A 9,836-nucleotide genomic window follows, 5' to 3' on the forward strand; every position below is an offset into this window, starting at 1 on the left:
CAACCATCTCTCCCAAATTCCTAGTTTAAAGTTCTCTTAATCAGTTGTGCCAGCCTCCATCCTAGAAGTTTATTTCCTTTCCTACTCAGATGAAGTCCATCCTGAGAGAACAGTCCTCTGTCCATGAATGCCTCCCAGTCACCATACATCCCAAAGCCCTCCTTATAGCACCACTGCCTGAGCCATCTGTTGATAGTCATAATCTTGTCACACCTTTGTTGCCCTTCTCTAGGAACAGGCAGAATCCCACTGAAGATCACCTGAGCCCCAATTTCTTTAAGTGTCTTCCCCAGCCTGGCATAGTCTCCCTTGATACGTTCCAGCGAGAATCTAGCTGTATCATTTGTTCTCACAGGATAATTAGGGGATTCTTTCCTGCTCCCTTTAGGATCCTCTTCAACTTCAGGTCCACATCCCATATCTTAGCACCTGATAGACAGCACACCCTTCTATTCTCTGGATCAGCTCTAGTTACAGGCCTGTCCATTCTTCTCAGTAAGGAGTCCCCGATCATGTAGACCTGCCTTTTCCTGGTGACGGTGCGATTCTCCGGTCTATCCCCTGTTCCCTCTGGCTTTCCATTCCTATTCTCCCTTGTAATGCTCTTTGACCCATCCTGTATCCATGTGGGGCTCATATTTGGTGTAGTCTCCATTGACTCTTCCCCTTTTCCTATAGGACTAGCCGCTCTTCTCTTCTTCCTTGCCCTTCCACCTTCAGTGACCACCTGCTGAGCCCCTTCTTCATTTTCCAACTCTGCAAACCTGTTCTTGAGCTCTGTTTCTCCTTCACTAGCCCGTCTTTTCCTCTGCCTGGTTCTTTTAGTCACATGCTTCCACTGTCCATTTTCTTCACCCAGCAGTCTCCCCTCAGAGTCCTTCGGTCTGGCTTTCATCTGCAAGTCTGAGATTTTCCCTTCAGCCGCCTCGTGTCTTTGCTCCATAATCTGCTTGAACCCCCTTTTAAACTCAAGCAGACTTTCCACCTGCATCTCCAATCCTCAGATCTTTTCTTCCATCAGCTCTATTAGACGGCATTTCATGCAGACAAAACTCTTATCAGGTACCCCCTCCAGGATCATGGACATACGGCAGCTTCCACATCCAGTCATCCCCATTGTGTCTTCCACGACATGGGTCACTCCCACTGCTGCCTCTGTGTCTGTCATCGCCTTCCCACCTAAACCCTGTTAATCTGGGAAACACAAACCCCACCAAAACCCCACCCCCCACAGCAAAAACAAACCCCCAACAAGCACCACAAGACAAACTCCCCTTGCACACTCCCCCTCAGACTCTCCTGTTACAGCTCTGATTGCTGGCTCCTGTGCAGCTGCAGCTGTCTGACTGGTGAGGCATGATTTCCCTTTACCGAAGCCATGTTAACTCTTCCCCAAGAAATTGTTTTCATTTATGTGTCTGAGACTTCTGATCTTCTCTACAGCTTCAGCCAATTGCCTGGGACTGACATGAGGCGACTGGCCTGTCATTGCCAGGCTCGCCTGTGGAGGCAGGGAGTCCTGAGACAGCAGAAACTGCTGAAGGGCACACAGAGAGAGCGCCTGGAGCACCGGGCCTGGTGCAGGACCTGAGGCCTGAACCAAACGCAGCAAAAGCCAGGCAGTGAGCCAGTCGGGTCCTATCATAAAGCTTCAGTCTTCTCAATATTGAGCTACAGCTCACTTCATCGGATGCATTCAGTGGAAAATACAGTGGGGAGATTTATATACACACAGAACATGAAACAATGGGTGTTACCATACACACTGTAACCAGAGTGATCAGGTAAGGTGAGCTATTACCCAGCAGGAGAGGGGGGGGGGAGGGGAGAAACCTTTTGTAGTGATAATCAAGGTGGGCCATTTCCAGTAGTTGACAAGAACATCTGAGGAACAGTGTGTGTGGGGGGGGGGAATAAACATGGGGAAATAGTTTTACTTTGTGTAATGACCCATCCACTCCCAGTCTCTATTCAAGCCTAAGTTAATTGTATCCAGTTCACAAATTAATTCCAGTTCAGCAGTCTCTCGTTGGAATCTGTTTTTGACTTTTTTTTGTTGAAGAATTGCCACTTTTAGGTCTGTAATCAAGTGACCAGAGAGATTGAAGTGATCTCTGACTGGTTTTTGAACATTAAAATTCTTGACATCTGATTTGTGCCCATTGATTCTGTTACGTAGAGACTATCCAGTTTGGCCAAGGTACATGGCAGAGGGGCATTGCTGGCACATGATGGCATATATCACATTGGTAGATGTGCAGGTGAACGAGCCTCTGATAGTGTGGCTGATGTGATTAGGCCCTATGATGGTGTCCCCTGAATAGATATATGGACACAGTTGGCAACGGGCTTTGTTGCAAGGATAGGTTCCTGGGTTAGTGGTTCTGTTGTGTGGTGTGTGGTTGCTGGTGAGTATTTGCTTCAGGTTGGGGGGGCTGTCTGTAGGCAAGGACTGGCCTGTCTCCCAAGATCTGTGAGAGTGATGGGTCATCCTTCAGGATAGGTTGCAGATCCTTGATGATGCGCTGGAGAGGTTTTAGTTGGGGGCTGAAGGTGATGGCTAGTGGTGTTCTGTTATTATCTTTGTTGGGCCTGTCCTGTAGTAGGTAACTTCTGGGTATTCTTCTGGCTCTGTCAATCTGTTTCTTCACTTCAGCAGGTGGGTACTGTAGTTGTAAGAATGCTTGACAGAGATCTTGTAGGTGTTTGTCTCTCTCTGAGGGGTTGGAGCAAATGTGGTTGTATCATAGAGCTTGGCTGTAGACAATGGATCATGTGGTGTGGTCTGGATGAAAGCTGGAGGCATGTAGGTAGGAATAGCGGTCAGTAGGTTTCCGGTATAGGGTGGTGTTTATGTGAACATCGCTTATTAGCACCGTAGTGTCCAGGAAGTGGATCTCTTGTGTGGACTGGTCCAGGCTGAGGTTGATGGTGGGATGGAAATTGATGAAATCATGGTGGAATTCCTCAAGGGCTTCTTTTCCATGGGTCCAGATGATGAAGATGTCATCAATATAGCACAAGTAGAGTAGGGGCATTAGGAGACGAGAGCTGAGGAAGCGTTGTTCTAAGTCAGCCATAAAAATGTTGGCATACTGTGGGGCCATGCGGGTACCCATAGCAGTGCTGCTGATTTAAAGGTATACATTGTCCCCAAATGTGAAATAGTTATGGGTGAGGACAAAGTCACAAAGTTCAGCCACCAGGTTTGCCATGACATTATCGGAGATACTGTTCCTGACGGCTTGTAGTCCATCTTTGTGTGGAATGTTGGTGTAGGCTTGAATAAAGACTGGGAGTGGATGGGTCATTACATGTTCATCCCTCCCCCCGCCCCCCCACTGTTCCTCAGACGTTCTTGTCAGCTGCTGGAAATCACCCACCTTGATTATCACTACAAAAGTTTCCCCCCAACCCCCGCTGTCCTGCTGATAATAGCTCACCTTACCTGATCACTCTCGTTACAGTGTGTATGTAACACCCATTGTTTCATGTTCTCTGTGTATATAAATCTCCCCACTGTATTTTCCAGTGAATGCATCTGATGAAGTGAGCTGTAGCTCACGAAAGCTTATGTCCAAATAAATTTGTTAGTCTCCAAGGTGCCACAAGTCCTCCTTTTCTTTTTGCGGATACAGACTAACACGGCTGCTACTCTGAAACCTGTCAATATTGAGGGAGAGTCCTAGGCTTCAGTAAGCTTTTGCAAGAAAAACCAGTACGGGCTGAAGGTCATTCTCAGTGTGCGCAAGGATGACACAATCATCAGCATATTGTTAGACCCTCAATAGAGGTCTCCCTACGGGATGGGGAGCAAGCAGATACTGGACACAGTGTTGGTATAGGTTTCAGAGTAACAGCCGTGTTAGTCTGTATTCGCAAAAAGAAAAGGAGGACTTGTGGCACCTTAGAGACTAACCAATTTATTTGAGCATAAGCTTTCGTGAGCTACAGCTCACTTCATCAGATGCATACTGTGGAAAGTGTAGAAGATCTTTTTATATACACACAAAGAATGAAAAAATACCTCCCCCCACCCCACTCTCCTGCTGGTAATAGCTTATCTAAAGTGATCACTCTCCTTACAATGTGTATGATAATCAAGGTGGGCCATTTCCAGCACAAATCCAGGGTTTAACAAGAACGTCTATAATACTCTAAATGCTCTTTATTGATTACAAAACAAACCTTACTCTCTCCACATGCTCACCCCAAACATACTATACCAGACTCCAAAGGTCAGAATGGTCCTGATGGCCAGTTGAGGTTCCATCCGCCAGGATAAGATCATAAGATATGGGGAGCTGGTGAAAACCACATCTATATCCACACGGGACTTTGGATCAATAAACAACTCTGATTTGCAGAAATCATAGGCACCCATTTATAGTCCATTCTGTCTCATCATCGGTTCTTTGCCTTTGTTTACTAGGCCTTCTACCCACACAATTCCAAAGAGACAATCCTGGGCGGGCCGCCATAATCTAAGGCATGCCATTTCCTCCAATTCTTATCCAATTTTATATCAGTTATTTCCTTTTCTGATGATTTTCCATATTTTTCTCAGAACATAAGATTGTTTTTGCACAGAGTTCTATAAGTCCTTGACCTTAAGTCCTTGCTTTGATTGCTAACTTGCAATGCACGCATTCATGTCAAGCACACGTCATTCATACCAGGCCTCAATGACATATAACATATTAAATGGATATATGAATCACAATATATATCCCAACATTCCCTCCCTTGATACATGATTAATGCCATTACTTATTGTATCACATTATAATTTCGCAAGCAATTCAATTTTATAGATCACTTGCTCCAAACTTCTTGTCACTTTGTTATTTGGCAGTATAAACATAGCATAATAAAGGTTAACAAACTCATTAATGCAAATAATATCACACTAGGATGTAGCATTAAATTTAGAAGAGCTGGTACCCTGGGAGACCATCCTTTAAAAACATGAAACCAATGAGAAATCACCAATTCTTCTCCTTCTTTCCCCAGGTTTAATATTTGACCCGTGTGGATCAGGATGTTAATTTTCCCCAGCTGAGCGGGCTTGGAGACATCTTTTGCATATTGCCTGATTTTTTCGCTTTCATTCATCAGTTTTCTCCCACTGTTCCCCATGTATCCCCAGATCAAAGGCCCGGTCCGCACCTTTTGGTTCCCAAACAATTTCCCTTTTTAAAAATAGAGCCCCTCGGTAAATAATTCCATTCATACTGACCTCTGTTACATTACATTTACGTGACTCAATTGGGCCTTTTTCTGTCATACCTCCACAAAATACATGTTTTTCAGTAGTTATCACACAAATACACCCATTGCCTAAATCAAACACTCTTGTGCCATTAGAGGCTAAATATTGCATGCTACATTGTCCGCTTGAATGGTTCAAATGACATCTGTCTAGGGACTAAGTTAGTTGTGAGCATGCCCATTTGCTTCATCCCCACTCTTCACAATGTTTCGTTAATTCTACTAATTTATAATCCCCTTCTTCTTGAATCAAGCGTGTCCCACTTATTTCTATTTGCCATAACTCTCCATTAATAATTTTTGACAACACCCAGTCCATTGCTGCTTTTCGTTGCTTCCCTGTGTTGTGTAACAGCATTCTGCCTTTCTACTCTCCCCTCAGAGTGGCTTGATCCCAATTAAACTCCATATATTTCTTTCACCCTGTAATTCGTTGATTCTATATATGGGGATCTTTGAACCATTCAAAAGGCCATTGCCCATTACTTGACAGATTGACCATTCTCTCTACGTATTGTGCCCCCTAAGTCTGCATCTGTACACGCCGTATTGCTGGTTCAGTTTTATTGTCAATCCCAGACACACCCAATAGATTTACATTTAGAGACATTTTCAAGGCTTGGGCTTGTTTCAATTGGAGTTCCACACTTATTCTTTTTTCCGATAATGCACCAAAATTGTGTGTCACACGTGTCTGTGGAGCCCCCAAAATCTTACCCAAAGCTGACGTTTCCCCTTGTAACGTCTCAATAGCAAATGAGTCTCAAACTCCAGCTCCAATACAAGCTACGATCATTCCCCTAAACCGCTCTTCTTTCGCATAGTCCCGTCGGCTCACTGTTGCGGCCACGCTCCTTCCAACCAGATTGTTTTATCCACAACGGTTGGGGCTTCAATTACTTCTCCCCTCCATATGGGTGCGCATCTGCCATGATTCTTGGTGCAATCTTGTTTAGTGGTATCTGATTAATAAACAAAAAAAAAACCGTATCCCCAAAAATATATGCCCGCATTGATTTGCCTAAAACAACTCAGTCTTATCATTATGGACGGATTTGCTACTACACCATATTCCCATAATTTCAGAGCCATTGACTCACTCCATCCCACATGAGTAATAGCCAATTCTTGTTCATTAGTCACATCTAGGGTAACTACATCAAATCTCAAACTCCAAAAGATACAGTTCAGAGTACTCATATTCAGATTGTTCTCATCATTACTAAATCTAAACCTTAGGTGACCTTCCCTCCTTAGTATGTACAAATATCTCCATTGCTCTTCCAAAACTTTTGGCTTTAGATACTCCCATGTCACATTTTTGCCATCTTCCCACCATATTTCAAATTTTACCTCAAAAGGCTTTTCTTTACATCTGGTTTTTTTGATCCTGTTTTCCCATTCTGTCCCACGAATAGTCAAATGTATAATTCCCTATCATCCACACCTCCATCTTAGAGATGCACCCATATGTATGTCCACGTACCCCTAAATTTCCCCAAATATTCAAAAAACATAAAAGCCAGAAACCATATTTCCACCCTTTTTGAATTATGAGGATCCTCAATATTACACCCATGGCCATTATTCCATAGGAATAATGTCTGATGCTTCCAGCCGTATTATTCTAAATACTTACACTAACCTCGTCTATCTTCGCTCAAGCTCCGGTATTATTTTTTTCTTCCTAAAATATAATGCACACAACATAATTCTTTTACTAAGCACAAAATGCAAAGCAAAGCAAACATAAGCAATAAACCAATTACAAAAATTGTAACACCATATACAAACTCCAAATCCAAGGTCCATACAGGATAATCTCTGGTGCAACTGGGCATTCCTTTCCCTCTGGAAGATAAACTAAAAGAAAAAGAAAGGAACATTATTTAATCCATAACTTTAATTGTGATGTGTGGACCCACTTTCCCTTTGCCCCCTTTTTAATCTGCACTACAGTAGGTGACATATTATTCATGATGGAAAATGGTCCAACCCATTTAGACTCCAGGACATGATTTTTCTATGTTAATTTCAAATACATTACTGTATCTCTGGTTTTCCATAATTTACTGTCCTGAGCCACATGAGAATCCACATAGTCTCTTGCTTTTTCAATGGCATCAGTCAGTTTAAATTCCATTTTCTTAAGTTCTATTGGTAACTCCCTGGCCCATTTGGTAACTGATACCTCTTCTTTTTCTTCTTCTTCTTCTTCCTCATACAGTAAAGGGCTCCACAGTCTCATAGGCCTTCCAAAGAGAATTTGATAGACTGGTAGCCAGGACCCAGCTGATCACTGCTTTGTATTCCCACCAACGCCACTGGCAATTTATCGTCCCAATCTTTGCCAGTTTCTTGCACTGCTTTGTGTAGAGCTTGTTTAATAGTTTGATTCGTCCTTTCAACTGTCCCTGGAGGATGATTGCTAATTCCTAAGGTTTTTAATAAACTTTTAATTACTCTTCCTACAAAATGTGGCCCATTATCTGAATCAGTTACTTTTGGAGTAAAATAAACAGTACTAAAACACTACTACTAAACACTACTTCTCGCAACTTTTTGGCAGTGGTCTCTGCAGTATGATTTCTGGTGGGAATCGCCTCCACCCATGAGAAAAGAAATCTACTATCACTAATAAATACTGATTCCCCCTTTGGGTCTTAGGCAATTTATCAATATAATCAACCTGTATTCTACTCCATGGCCCCACAAATTCTTTCGTGCAACAAGGATCCCGAATTCGGTGGTCTATTCCCATCTGCTGCACACCTTATGCAGTTTTTAACAAAGTTTTCTACGTCCTCTTGCGCCTCAGGGCATATTCCAATTGGTTTTATCTTAAAGAGAGTATTCTCTATTCCAGGGGCAGGCAACCTCTGGCACATGTTCCAAAGGCGGCACACGAGCTGATTGTCAGTGACACTCACACTGCCCGGCTCCTGGCCATCGGTCCGGGGGGCTCTGCATTTTAATTTAATTTTAAATGAAGCTTCTTAAATATTTTTAAAACAGTATTTACTTTACATACAATAGTTTACTTATATATTATAGACTTATAGAAAGAGACCTTCTAAAAACATTAAAATGTACGACTGGCACGTGAAACCTTAAATTAGAGCGAATAAATGAAGACTGGGGCACACCACTTCTGAAAGGCTGCCGACCCCTGCTCTATTCCTTGGTGGGCCATAGAGTGACACAGGTTAATAATCTCTTCTCTTTGAAGTTTGTCAGGTAGCCACTTTACCTCTCCTGTTTTCTTATTCACCACATAGCCACCTTGCATATTCCAGTTTCCCCATCTTTCCTCAGGTTTAACCTCCTGTTTTATGGCTTGAGCTCTAGTAACTTCCATAACTCCCAAAAAGAAAAGGAGGACTTGTGGCACCTTAGAGACTAACCAATTTATTTGAGCATAAGCTTTCGTGAGCTACAGCTCACTTCATCGGATGCATCCGATGAAGTGAGCTGTAGCTCACAAAAGCTGTAGCTCACGAAAGCTTATGCTCAAATAAATTGGTTAGTCTCTAAGGTGCCACAAGTACTCCTTTTCTTTTTGCGAATACAGACTAACACGGCTGTTAATCTGAAATAACTCCCAAAGGTTCCTTTGCTGCTAATTTAGCTAATGCATTCACTTTATCATTCCAATGTTTTTCATTCCCTTCCCACTTTTGATGACCTTTAATATGTCTTACTCTTAATTTTCCTGGGTGTTTTTTCAACCAATCATAGATAGATTTCCAATCCTTCTTTTGGACCACATTTTTCCCCTCAGCTGTTTCCCAATTATTCTTTTTCCAAATCCCAATCCAGTATAACAGTCCTTGTTCCACAAAGTCTGAATTCATATAGACATAAAGACAGTCTGCAACATTATTTTTCTGTTTAAGCTGGTCACCAAGAGCTCTGACCTCTGCTTCCTGAGCTGAAGTCAAACTCATAGAATCAGAAATAGTTTCCCCCTCAATTTGAGTTCTCATAGTATGAACTACCGTCTGTAAACCAAACCTCTTTTTCCCTGCGGCTTAACACTTCATCTACCGGGGGTGCTTCTTCAACTAACTTTGATGCAGTTTCTGGAAGTGGGCATTCAGGCTCCTCTCCTTCCGTCAGGAGGGCATATGGTAACATCATTGCTTGCTTGTTATTCTCATAAGTAACATCTCTGCTAGTTAACATCAAGGTCCATTGGGCCATCCTGCTATTGAATACGCCTTTCCCCTGCAGTTTCCCTGGTAAAATATACTTCAGGGGAGAGTGAGGTGTTGCATTAGAATAGCGGCTGGGCCAGCAGTCAAAGCAAAAGCTTCAATGGCCCACACAGCAGCTAAACATTCTCCTTCACAGATCCCAAACTGCTGCTCCGTAGGAGTTAATCTTCTAGACTTGTATGCTACCAGGATTAACTTCCTGTCAATTTCTTGCATCAATACCGCCACTAGACTTCATTGAGTTGCTGCCAACTTAATCACAAATGGCTGGTTTATCTCTGGGAATTTCAAAGCTGGAGTTTGCATCAAGGCTTGTTTTAAATGACAAAAAGCTTTTTCTTGTTCCGG

The sequence above is a fragment of the Lepidochelys kempii genome, chromosome 16 (assembly GCF_965140265.1).
Source record: "Lepidochelys kempii isolate rLepKem1 chromosome 16, rLepKem1.hap2, whole genome shotgun sequence".
Classification (NCBI taxonomy): domain Eukaryota; kingdom Metazoa; phylum Chordata; order Testudines; family Cheloniidae; genus Lepidochelys; species Lepidochelys kempii.